We start from the raw sequence: 10890 nt of genomic DNA, 5'->3' as shown, positions 1-10890 counted from the left end.
TTCAGTGGATGCAGGTCAGCAGGCAGAGCCTCTCTCCATCCATGGCTGCAGCGTTGAAGTCTATCAGGACATCTACCGCTCTGTGGTGGAGCCCATGACCAAGAACCGCTGTGGTCACCGCCGTCCATACAGCCTGCAGCTGGGCCTGGATATCAAGCAGCGGCTGTGGGAAACACTCGGGTGTCCTGTAGTGGAGGAGACAGTGCAGGCCGATGGACGAGTAATCATCACTGAGAGCAGGTCTGGTTCCAGCATCGCTCCTCGAATCCAGGTAGACATCAGTGAAGAGCCGCTGCCTGTGGAGCCCAGAAGAAAGAGGCCCAGACACTGAGTCCTCACATGCAGAATCACACCACATGCTGCATTTGTATATACTGTAAATACTGTATATAGTTCTAGAGCAAGTTTACAAGTAAGTTTCCTTTTCACACACTCTTGTTTCATCAATAGGATGTGTTTGGTGATTGTCAGTTGGTTTGCTCATGGTTTTTAATGCTTTGCGGTGTGGTCATCAGGTGGTTTTCTGAGCGGTTGTTCTCATGTCGCTGGTCGGTCGCTGGACTCCTCTGGGTGTTTCGATGCGTTTAGTGATTCACGGTGTCAGGTAGGTTAGGTTAGGGTCCCTCACACGGTTTGCAGCTTGACGTGCTGTGAGGGCTTGTGTGCATCAGTGATGCTGAGAGCTTCACCACTGGTACTTCACAGATACCGGCAGGGTCACCCATAGTGGACAGGTCTCAGCTGAGATGCCCGACTAAGACAAACTGGCAGATTCTGGACCGCAGAAGATCATACACTGAAGACAATGCCAACAACATCAGAATTAAGAAGACACAGGTGGAAGTGGAACAATCGACTGTACAAGACAAAATAAAATAAATAGGTAGAAATTAATTTAATAAATAAAAAAGTTAAGGTGAACAACAGTGTTGTATTTTTTTTCAGCACTCTTCTATACATTTTCACAATGAAAGTCGAGGGTTTTAGTATATTATATTATATTATATTATATTATATTATATTATATTATTTTATATTTAAATTATATTATATTATATTATATTATATTATATTATATTATATTAAATTATATTAAATTATATTTATAATATTATATTATATAATATTATATTATATTATATTATATTATATTATATTAATTATATTATATTATATTATATTATATTATATTATATTATATTATATTATATTATATTATATTATATTTAGGGTTGCCAGTTGATTATAAATGTTCATTTAGTTCACTAAAATTTTAATTCATAATTCAGTTTTACAGACCTTGCAGATTTGGCTGCCAGCTTTCTTCGTCATGTTTTTGTTTTTCTTTGAGCAAAAAGTAGACATTTTTTTAAAGAAATATTTCCCAAATGATGTTAAACAGAGCAAGTAATTTTTTACAGTAAGTCTGATTTTTTTTTTCTTCTGGAGAAAGTCTTATTTGTTTTATTTCGACTAGAATAAAAGCAGTTTTTAATAAAAACCAAAAAACATTTTAAGGTCAAATTTATTAGCCCCTTTAAGCTATATTTTTTCGATAGTCGACAGAACAAACCATCAATATGCAATCACTTGTCTTATTACCCTAACCTGCCTAGTTAACTTAATAAGCCTAGTTAAGTCTTTAAATGTCACTTGAAGCTGTAGAGAAGTATATTGAAATATGTCTAGTCAAATATTATTTACTGTCATCATGGCAAAGATAAAATAAATCAGTTATTAGAAATGCGTTATTAAAACTATTATGTTTAGAAATGTGTTAAAAAATCTCTCTGTTAAATAGAAATTGGGGAAAAATAACAGGGAAGCTAATAAGAAGATAACTATAGATCAGGGGTGGCCAACCCTGTTCCTGGAGAGCCACCTTCCTGCCGATTTCAGTTGCTACCCATATCAATCACACCTGAACCAATGAATTAGGACATGAACACCACGTGATAATTACAGGCAGGTGTGTTTGATATGGGTTGCAACTGAAATCTGCAGGAAGGTGGCTCTCCAGGAACAGGGTTGGCCACCCCTGCTATAGATAGTTATATAGGTTGGCAGGTAGGTAGTTGGGTAGCATATTAAAAAACAATGCCTTTAAAATTCCAGACACTCAGAATTATTCTGTGAGTAATGTTTCAAAAATAATTGAACATTTTGTAAAGTAAAATCATAAGGATTTATGATTGGAAATCTAACACACCAGAGCTAAATAAATAAATAAATAAATTGCTTGTGTTTTACAAATCTTAATCTAACTTTAACCTCAATGAAATGATGCGGAGTGAACTAAAACAGAGCATTTGAGCTGAAGTCATGAAATATAGACGATGTAAATCTACTAATGTGCTAAAAAAGCCACTATTCTCCAGAAAGTATTTTGTGGATATTGTGTTATGTATAAAACTTTAGACACTGTAGGTAACATTTAAACACAAACAGCAGACATATACATGCTAATGCATAATATACAGTTGAAGTCAGAATTATTAGCCCTCCTAAATTATTCGCCACCTGTATATTTTTTCCCAATTTCTATTTAATGGAAATAAGAAATTTTGAACACATTTCTAAACATAATAGTTTTTGTAACTCATTTCTAATAACTGATTTCTTTTATATTTTCCATGAGGATAGCACATCATTTACCAAACATTCTTTTCAAGATACAAGTATTCAGCTTAACTAGGGTAATTGGGTTTATTAGGAAGGTAAGTGGGCGAATCATTGTATATAGATGAAGATAAGGGATGTATAAGGATTGTTCTGTACACAATTGAAAAAAAAATACTGAAGGGGGTTAATAATGTTGACCATAAAATGTTTGTTTTTTTTTATCTGCTTTTCTTCTAGCTGAAATAAAACAAATAAGACTTTCTTCAGAAGAGAAACATGTTAAATGAAATAATGTAAAAAAAACTCCTTGCTCTGTTAAACAAACTGGAAAATATTGGAGAAAAAAAAACATAGGAGGGCTGATCATTTTGACTTCAATGAGCTATACAGTATATGGACAGATCGTGTTTTTCAGCCAATGATGAACTCTCGGTAAAAGCTTGCCTTAATGTGACTGTTTTCAATCTGATAAGGTTCCTTTTACAGCATGGATGTTGTGATGTAATTCAAATATAATCAGTTAAAAAGGTTTAAGCATCCATTTGATTGTTAAAGTGTGAAAAAAATTCAATTCAATTCAATTCAATTCAGCTTTATTTGTATAGCGCTTTTACAATGTAGATTGTGTCAAAGCAGCTTCACATAAATGGTCATAGTAACTGGAACAGTGTAGTTCAGTTTTTAGTGTTTAAGTTCAGTTCAGTTCAGTTTAGCTCAGTTCAGTGTGATTTAAAATCATTACTGAGAGTTCAAACACTGAAGAGCAAATTCATCGATGCGTAGCTCTACTAATCCTGAACCATGTGAGCCAGTGGCGACAGCGGAGAGGGAAAAAGCAACTTCACCTGATAGCAGTGAAGAAAAAAAACCTTGAGAGAACCAGACTCAGTTGGGCATGACCCTTTAAATTTCTCCGCTGGCCAAAAGTCTTGTGCAGAGCTTCAGTCACGGCGGTGGAGGCTGGAAGCTGGCCTCAGTGAAGACTCGTCTGTCCCTGGAGCGTCGCTGGAATCAGACTCATGTTCTCCACTCCCCATGACCATCAGCGCAGCAGCAGCTCAGGATATGGCCTGGTCCCAGATATGGAAACCTTGGGATCATCTTGTCGCTGGTCTTGGATCCAATCAGTGCACTCAAAAAAATGATATGTTGGCGTTAATTAACTTTTTTTTGTCCACTGGTTCCACGTAACCGAGTTAAGTTACCTTTAAGAAAGAATATTCATTTTAGTGAACTTAAGTTAGTTACATAAAGGTAATGTAATGTTGTTTAGTTCAATCAACGTAACATTAATAATTTAGCTTTAATCAATGTAGTTATTTAAGTTCAATTATTCTAAAATTGATATTGTTATGTTTAACCAAATAAAAAAACAATTTCCGTTTCATTGAGTTTATTCAATAGCATTTTTACAGTTTTACATATTTTCCAGCAATAAAATGATTATCAAAATCCAAATACTGTCTTTATCTGTATCTTCACTTATTACAATAAGTTAAAATATTAATACTATTAAAATAATAGTAATACAAGTATGAAGCAAATTGAAAACAATAAATGATTTTAAAAATATGCTTACAAAAACATCATAAAATACACTTTTCAAAAAGATACTTTTCATATATTACAAAAAACATTCAAAAATAATATTCTGCCTTCAAATGATTTATCAAAAATATACTTAGAAAAAATAAGTCTTCTTTTGTAAACTATACTGTACCTTCTTTACACTGAAAAAGTAGATAACACTTCAGTTGTTTAAAGAAAAATTAACATTTTAAAGCAAAGTAACACGATCAGCACTACACCATAAATTAGACCAACCATCACAGAACATGCAGTAACTACACACATTCATCTCTCTGACACTTGCACCATTTATGCACATTTGCACCAGACACTTTCTTACAAGCACTCCCTATATCTAAAAAACAAAAAACAAAACATTGTGCATGAAGTCTGCTTCACACAGGTGTGTGGGCTTGACAAACCACATGTAGAATTTTTTTGTATAATTAGCACATCTTGGGTGTAATGCCTTTTCTTGTTGATTTCCTGAATGTCTCCTCAATTGTAAGTCACTTTAGACAAAAGAGTCTGCTAAATGTTAATGTAACTACTGTAGATTCATAAGGTGGTGTTGCACATCAAGGTTTACGCTTCGTCATGCCCAGCATCCTAAAAAAGTCAGGTAAAAAAATAAAACATTTACCAACAGATCAAAGGTGAAAGGAGAAATTGGTTTAAGAGGAAAATACAAAATGTTTAAAAAAATTAAATAAAATAGCTTACCATGTACTCCCTCACTTAGGGCTTTGAGGATGCATTCACACCTTTTTTTCCACTGGTGATTTTCTAAATGACATGAAATGACAATTAGTAATTTACTACATAATTAGTAGTTAAAATTACTAGTATTTTTAATGTACATCATTTTAATGTGTGTATAGGTATCTAAAGGCATAGTAGCTGGATGATCCACAGTCTCCTCAGCCAGATATGGGACTTTAGATGTTGAGCTGTAAAACTGTGAGGGAGAAAATAGATGTGAGTGAGCAAAGATTTAAAATAATAAAATATAATAATATAAATAGCAAACTACTAAACTTAAAAATTTAAACGTGTTAGATGACCAAACAAATAAACTTACATTAAATATGTCAACATGCTAGATGTCATCCTATTTAAGTGTCACAAATGCATTTTTGCTGATTTTTTTAAGTTAACAGGCTTGAATAATACAATTAAATAATAAATAACACTGTGCTAACACCACATTTTAATTAATATTATGTAAGTTATCAAAACTAGCATTCAAACTCGACAAACTGCTTGACACTCATTTAAAATAAAGACCATCAAATCAAATAAAAAATCAAATCACTTTTATTGTCACATTATCAGCAGCACGTGTGCTATGATGAGTGAAAAGCTTAGACTATTCTAACATGACTATTCCTTACTACCAACGTTTGCAACTTTATTTTGGGGGAGTTAATATATACCAAGTATAAAATTTCACAGGAATGCAAAACAAACTATACATTTATCTGTCTATAATGTGGAAAAGACACAGGGAACATGGCAATTTTATAGCAATACTATACACAAACACAACAGAGTATTACAAGAGAGTACATTTATGATTCAAATGTTGTCACAGCCTCAGTATAAATACATAAAAAGTAAAAAAAATCTCACCTGTGTGACCACATTGGGGAAAGCTTTGTGCAAGTTCTCAATTTGTACTGTAATCTTCATCTTTTGATTCCCATAATATGGCGCCGAGCTGAGAGTGATCGTTGTGGTTTGAATCTTCTTACTTCCTGTGTTGTTTTGAAACTGCGCATGTGCAGATATTACTCCACCTATTGACCAAAATGCAGTACTGCAGAAGCAACAAAACTCCCTTTCATTCATGTTAATTAAGCAAGCTGTTTAAATGTAAAAACTTACTTTTTCTAATTTTTTTCAACACAACACTTTTATTTTTAATACACAAACATAAGCAAATTGTTTAATTTAAACATAGTTACATTCTTTGGACCAACTAAAGCCATAATTCATTTTTTTGAGTGTGACTCTGCATAATCTGAGGACCTCGGGATGAGTATCCCCAGGTAAAAATAGAGAATAAAGAGAATAATTAGCGTGCTGCACAAATTATAGCAGCAGACTAGCGCAAAAGTTTCATTGAAAATACTGGGGTCAAATTAATTTCCATATTTTAAAGACGGTGCAGAAAAATGGAATTTAATGCAGTGCTTCTTGTTTGGTCTGATACCTACTTAATATTGTATCTCAGCCAGGTAGTGATGATCCAGGCCTGAAGCCAGCCTGGTGAAAGGGGTGATTCTTTTTCTCAAAAATTGACTTTTTTGCAGTTATTCGCATCATTTTCTATTTAATGGTGACATTTAAATATTGCATTTAAGTGCAATTTTTAGCACTATTTTTAGCTGGATTAGCTTGTGGGATGGCCATCAAAACCACACATTATAATGTTCCAAAAGATATTAGTTAAATATTTAGAATAAACAATAATAGCCAAATTACTATTCAAATTCATTTTAATATGAGCCGCTTTTGGTGCTTCACACCTTATTATTGCTCATTTTTTGTTTCAAGAATAACGTCCAAGATTTAGAATAAAAAGTTACTTGTAAAATCTTTCCTCCATTTAAAAACAATACAGTAGTGAGAGATGACTTCACTTACGTCAGATTGTGTGTTTTCTTGCTGGTTGTTAAACTCATGAAAACTTGTTTGCACTGGCCAAAACTGATTAGCTGAAGTCACACTGAAGCCACAGCCGACAGAGGATTCCGCTTGCTCTTACTGACTTTTTCTATGGGTTATTTTCAAATTAATTAAAAAAATTAAATGAAAGAGAAATTAAAAGTTTGTGTGCATATATCTCATTGCATGTGGACATTTTGTATCTGTATCACCAATTTAGTTGAGTTTACACCACATGTATGTATATTTGCTGTAAAAAATACAACACTGGTACTCGAGAAGTAATGGAGAAGAACTCTTTTCCTGCTCTGATTGACTTACTGCTGATCAAGAGCTGTTTACATTTAAACCAGTTCAATATTCTGTCACCACGGCAACCTGAGTTTACACTTTAAATCCACACAACTGTCTGAAAGTCTTGAATCCTCTGCTTGAAGCTCTTTTAACTCTCCAAGTCGACAAGTTTCATCAGTTTGTCTGATTTAAGTTGATCTTCATGGAGCAGCGTCGCCTCAGAAGAACCAGAGCTCTTCCTGCACGCCTGAAAGACTTCTGGGTGGAGGGCGTCTCTTCTGTTCTGGATCCTGCAGCTGTGGTCAGGTTAGACCACACTTACAGCTGTGTCTCTGTTTCAGGTTTGGAGGAGCGACACCTGAAGAACACGGCTGTCCTTCCTGACCTCCGTCCAGCAGTCAGAGTGTCTTCAGTGGATGCAGGTCAGCAGGCAGAGCCTCTCTCCATCCATGGCTGCAGCGTTGAAGTCTATCAGGACATCTACCGCTCTGTGGTGGAGCCCATGACCAAGAACCGCTGTGGTCACCGCCGTCCATACAGCCTGCAGCTGGGCCTGGATATCAAGCAGCGGCTGTGGGAAACACTCGGGTGTCCTGTAGTGGAGGAGACAGTGCAGGCCGATGGACGAGTAATCATCACTGAGAGCAGGTCTGGTTCCAGCATCGCTCCTCGAATCCAGGTAGACATCAGTGAAGAGCCGCTGCCTGTGGAGCCCAGAAGAAAGAGGCCCAGACACTGAGTCCTCACATGCAGAATCACACCACATGCTGCATTTGTATATACTGTAAATACTGTATATAGTTCTAGAGCAAGTTTACAAGTAAGTTTCCTTTTCACACACTCTTGTTTCATCAATAGGATGTGTTTGGTGATTGTCAGTTGGTTTGCTCATGGTTTTTAATGCTTTGCGGTGTGGTCATCAGGTGGTTTTCTGAGCGGTTGTTCTCATGTCGCTGGTCGGTCGCTGGACTCCTCTGGGTGTTTCGATGCGTTTAGTGATTCACGGTGTCAGGTAGGTTAGGTTAGGGTCCCTCACACGGTTTGCAGCTTGACGTGCTGTGAGGGCTTGTGTGCATCAGTGATGCTGAGAGCTTCACCACTGGTACTTCACAGATACCGGCAGGGTCACCCATAGTGGACAGGTCTCAGCTGAGATGCCCGACTAAGACAAACTGGCAGATTCTGGACCGCAGAAGATCATACACTGAAGACAATGCCAACAACATCAGAATTAAGAAGACACAGGTGGAAGTGGAACAATCGACTGTACAAGACAAAATAAAATAAATAGGTAGAAATTAATTTAATAAATAAAAAAGTTAAGGTGAACAACAGTGTTGTATTTTTTTTCAGCACTCTTCTATACATTTTCACAATGAAAGTCGAGGGTTTTAGTATATTATATTATATTATATTATATTATATTATATTATTTTATATTTAAATTATATTATATTATATTATATTATATTATATTATATTATATTAAATTATATTAAATTATATTTATAATATTATATTATATAATATTATATTATATTATATTATATTATATTATATTAATTATATTATATTATATTATATTATATTATATTATATTATATTATATTATATTATATTATATTATATTATATTTAGGGTTGCCAGTTGATTATAAATGTTCATTTAGTTCACTAAAATTTTAATTCATAATTCAGTTTTACAGACCTTGCAGATTTGGCTGCCAGCTTTCTTCGTCATGTTTTTGTTTTTCTTTGAGCAAAAAGTAGACATTTTTTTAAAGAAATATTTCCCAAATGATGTTAAACAGAGCAAGTAATTTTTTACAGTAAGTCTGATTTTTTTTTTCTTCTGGAGAAAGTCTTATTTGTTTTATTTCGACTAGAATAAAAGCAGTTTTTAATAAAAACCAAAAAACATTTTAAGGTCAAATTTATTAGCCCCTTTAAGCTATATTTTTTCGATAGTCGACAGAACAAACCATCAATATGCAATCACTTGTCTTATTACCCTAACCTGCCTAGTTAACTTAATAAGCCTAGTTAAGTCTTTAAATGTCACTTGAAGCTGTAGAGAAGTATATTGAAATATGTCTAGTCAAATATTATTTACTGTCATCATGGCAAAGATAAAATAAATCAGTTATTAGAAATGCGTTATTAAAACTATTATGTTTAGAAATGTGTTAAAAAATCTCTCTGTTAAATAGAAATTGGGGAAAAATAACAGGGAAGCTAATAAGAAGATAACTATAGATCAGGGGTGGCCAACCCTGTTCCTGGAGAGCCACCTTCCTGCCGATTTCAGTTGCTACCCATATCAATCACACCTGAACCAATGAATTAGGACATGAACACCACGTGATAATTACAGGCAGGTGTGTTTGATATGGGTTGCAACTGAAATCTGCAGGAAGGTGGCTCTCCAGGAACAGGGTTGGCCACCCCTGCTATAGATAGTTATATAGGTTGGCAGGTAGGTAGTTGGGTAGCATATTAAAAAACAATGCCTTTAAAATTCCAGACACTCAGAATTATTCTGTGAGTAATGTTTCAAAAATAATTGAACATTTTGTAAAGTAAAATCATAAGGATTTATGATTGGAAATCTAACACACCAGAGCTAAATAAATAAATAAATAAATTGCTTGTGTTTTACAAATCTTAATCTAACTTTAACCTCAATGAAATGATGCGGAGTGAACTAAAACAGAGCATTTGAGCTGAAGTCATGAAATATAGACGATGTAAATCTACTAATGTGCTAAAAAAGCCACTATTCTCCAGAAAGTATTTTGTGGATATTGTGTTATGTATAAAACTTTAGACACTGTAGGTAACATTTAAACACAAACAGCAGACATATACATGCTAATGCATAATATACAGTTGAAGTCAGAATTATTAGCCCTCCTAAATTATTCGCCACCTGTATATTTTTTCCCAATTTCTATTTAATGGAAATAAGAAATTTTGAACACATTTCTAAACATAATAGTTTTTGTAACTCATTTCTAATAACTGATTTCTTTTATATTTTCCATGAGGATAGCACATCATTTACCAAACATTCTTTTCAAGATACAAGTATTCAGCTTAACTAGGGTAATTGGGTTTATTAGGAAGGTAAGTGGGCGAATCATTGTATATAGATGAAGATAAGGGATGTATAAGGATTGTTCTGTACACAATTGAAAAAAAAATACTGAAGGGGGTTAATAATGTTGACCATAAAATGTTTGTTTTTTTTTATCTGCTTTTCTTCTAGCTGAAATAAAACAAATAAGACTTTCTTCAGAAGAGAAACATGTTAAATGAAATAATGTAAAAAAAACTCCTTGCTCTGTTAAACAAACTGGAAAATATTGGAGAAAAAAAAACATAGGAGGGCTGATCATTTTGACTTCAATGAGCTATACAGTATATGGACAGATCGTGTTTTTCAGCCAATGATGAACTCTCGGTAAAAGCTTGCCTTAATGTGACTGTTTTCAATCTGATAAGGTTCCTTTTACAGCATGGATGTTGTGATGTAATTCAAATATAATCAGTTAAAAAGGTTTAAGCATCCATTTGATTGTTAAAGTGTGAAAAAAATTCAATTCAATTCAATTCAATTCAGCTTTATTTGTATAGCGCTTTTACAATGTAGATTGTGTCAAAGCAGCTTCACATAAATGGTCATAGTAACTGGAACAGTGTAGTTCAGTTTTTAGTGTTTAAGTTCAGTTCAGTT

At 34.1% G+C, this 10890-nt stretch overlaps 1 long non-coding RNA gene across 1 annotated transcript; it reads right to left on the bottom strand.

Annotated features, from left to right (window-relative positions):
- Positions 1-3202: 3202 nt before the first annotated feature.
- LOC141375516 (uncharacterized) lies at positions 3203-5952 on the bottom strand. The gene is made up of 4 exons (XR_012383610.1): positions 5824-5952; positions 5052-5149; positions 4915-4977; positions 3203-4800 (listed from the first exon to the last, which is right to left on the bottom strand). It is a non-coding gene; the product is annotated as an uncharacterized lncRNA (long non-coding RNA).
- Positions 5953-10890: the final 4938 nt, after the last annotated feature.

This window comes from Danio rerio, chromosome 1 (genome assembly GCF_049306965.1).
Source record: "Danio rerio strain Tuebingen ecotype United States chromosome 1, GRCz12tu, whole genome shotgun sequence".
Taxonomy (NCBI): Eukaryota; Metazoa; Chordata; class Actinopteri; order Cypriniformes; family Danionidae; genus Danio; species Danio rerio.
The sequence above is the reverse complement of the archived record's forward strand: the minus strand, read 5'-3'. Positions and strand labels throughout refer to the sequence as shown.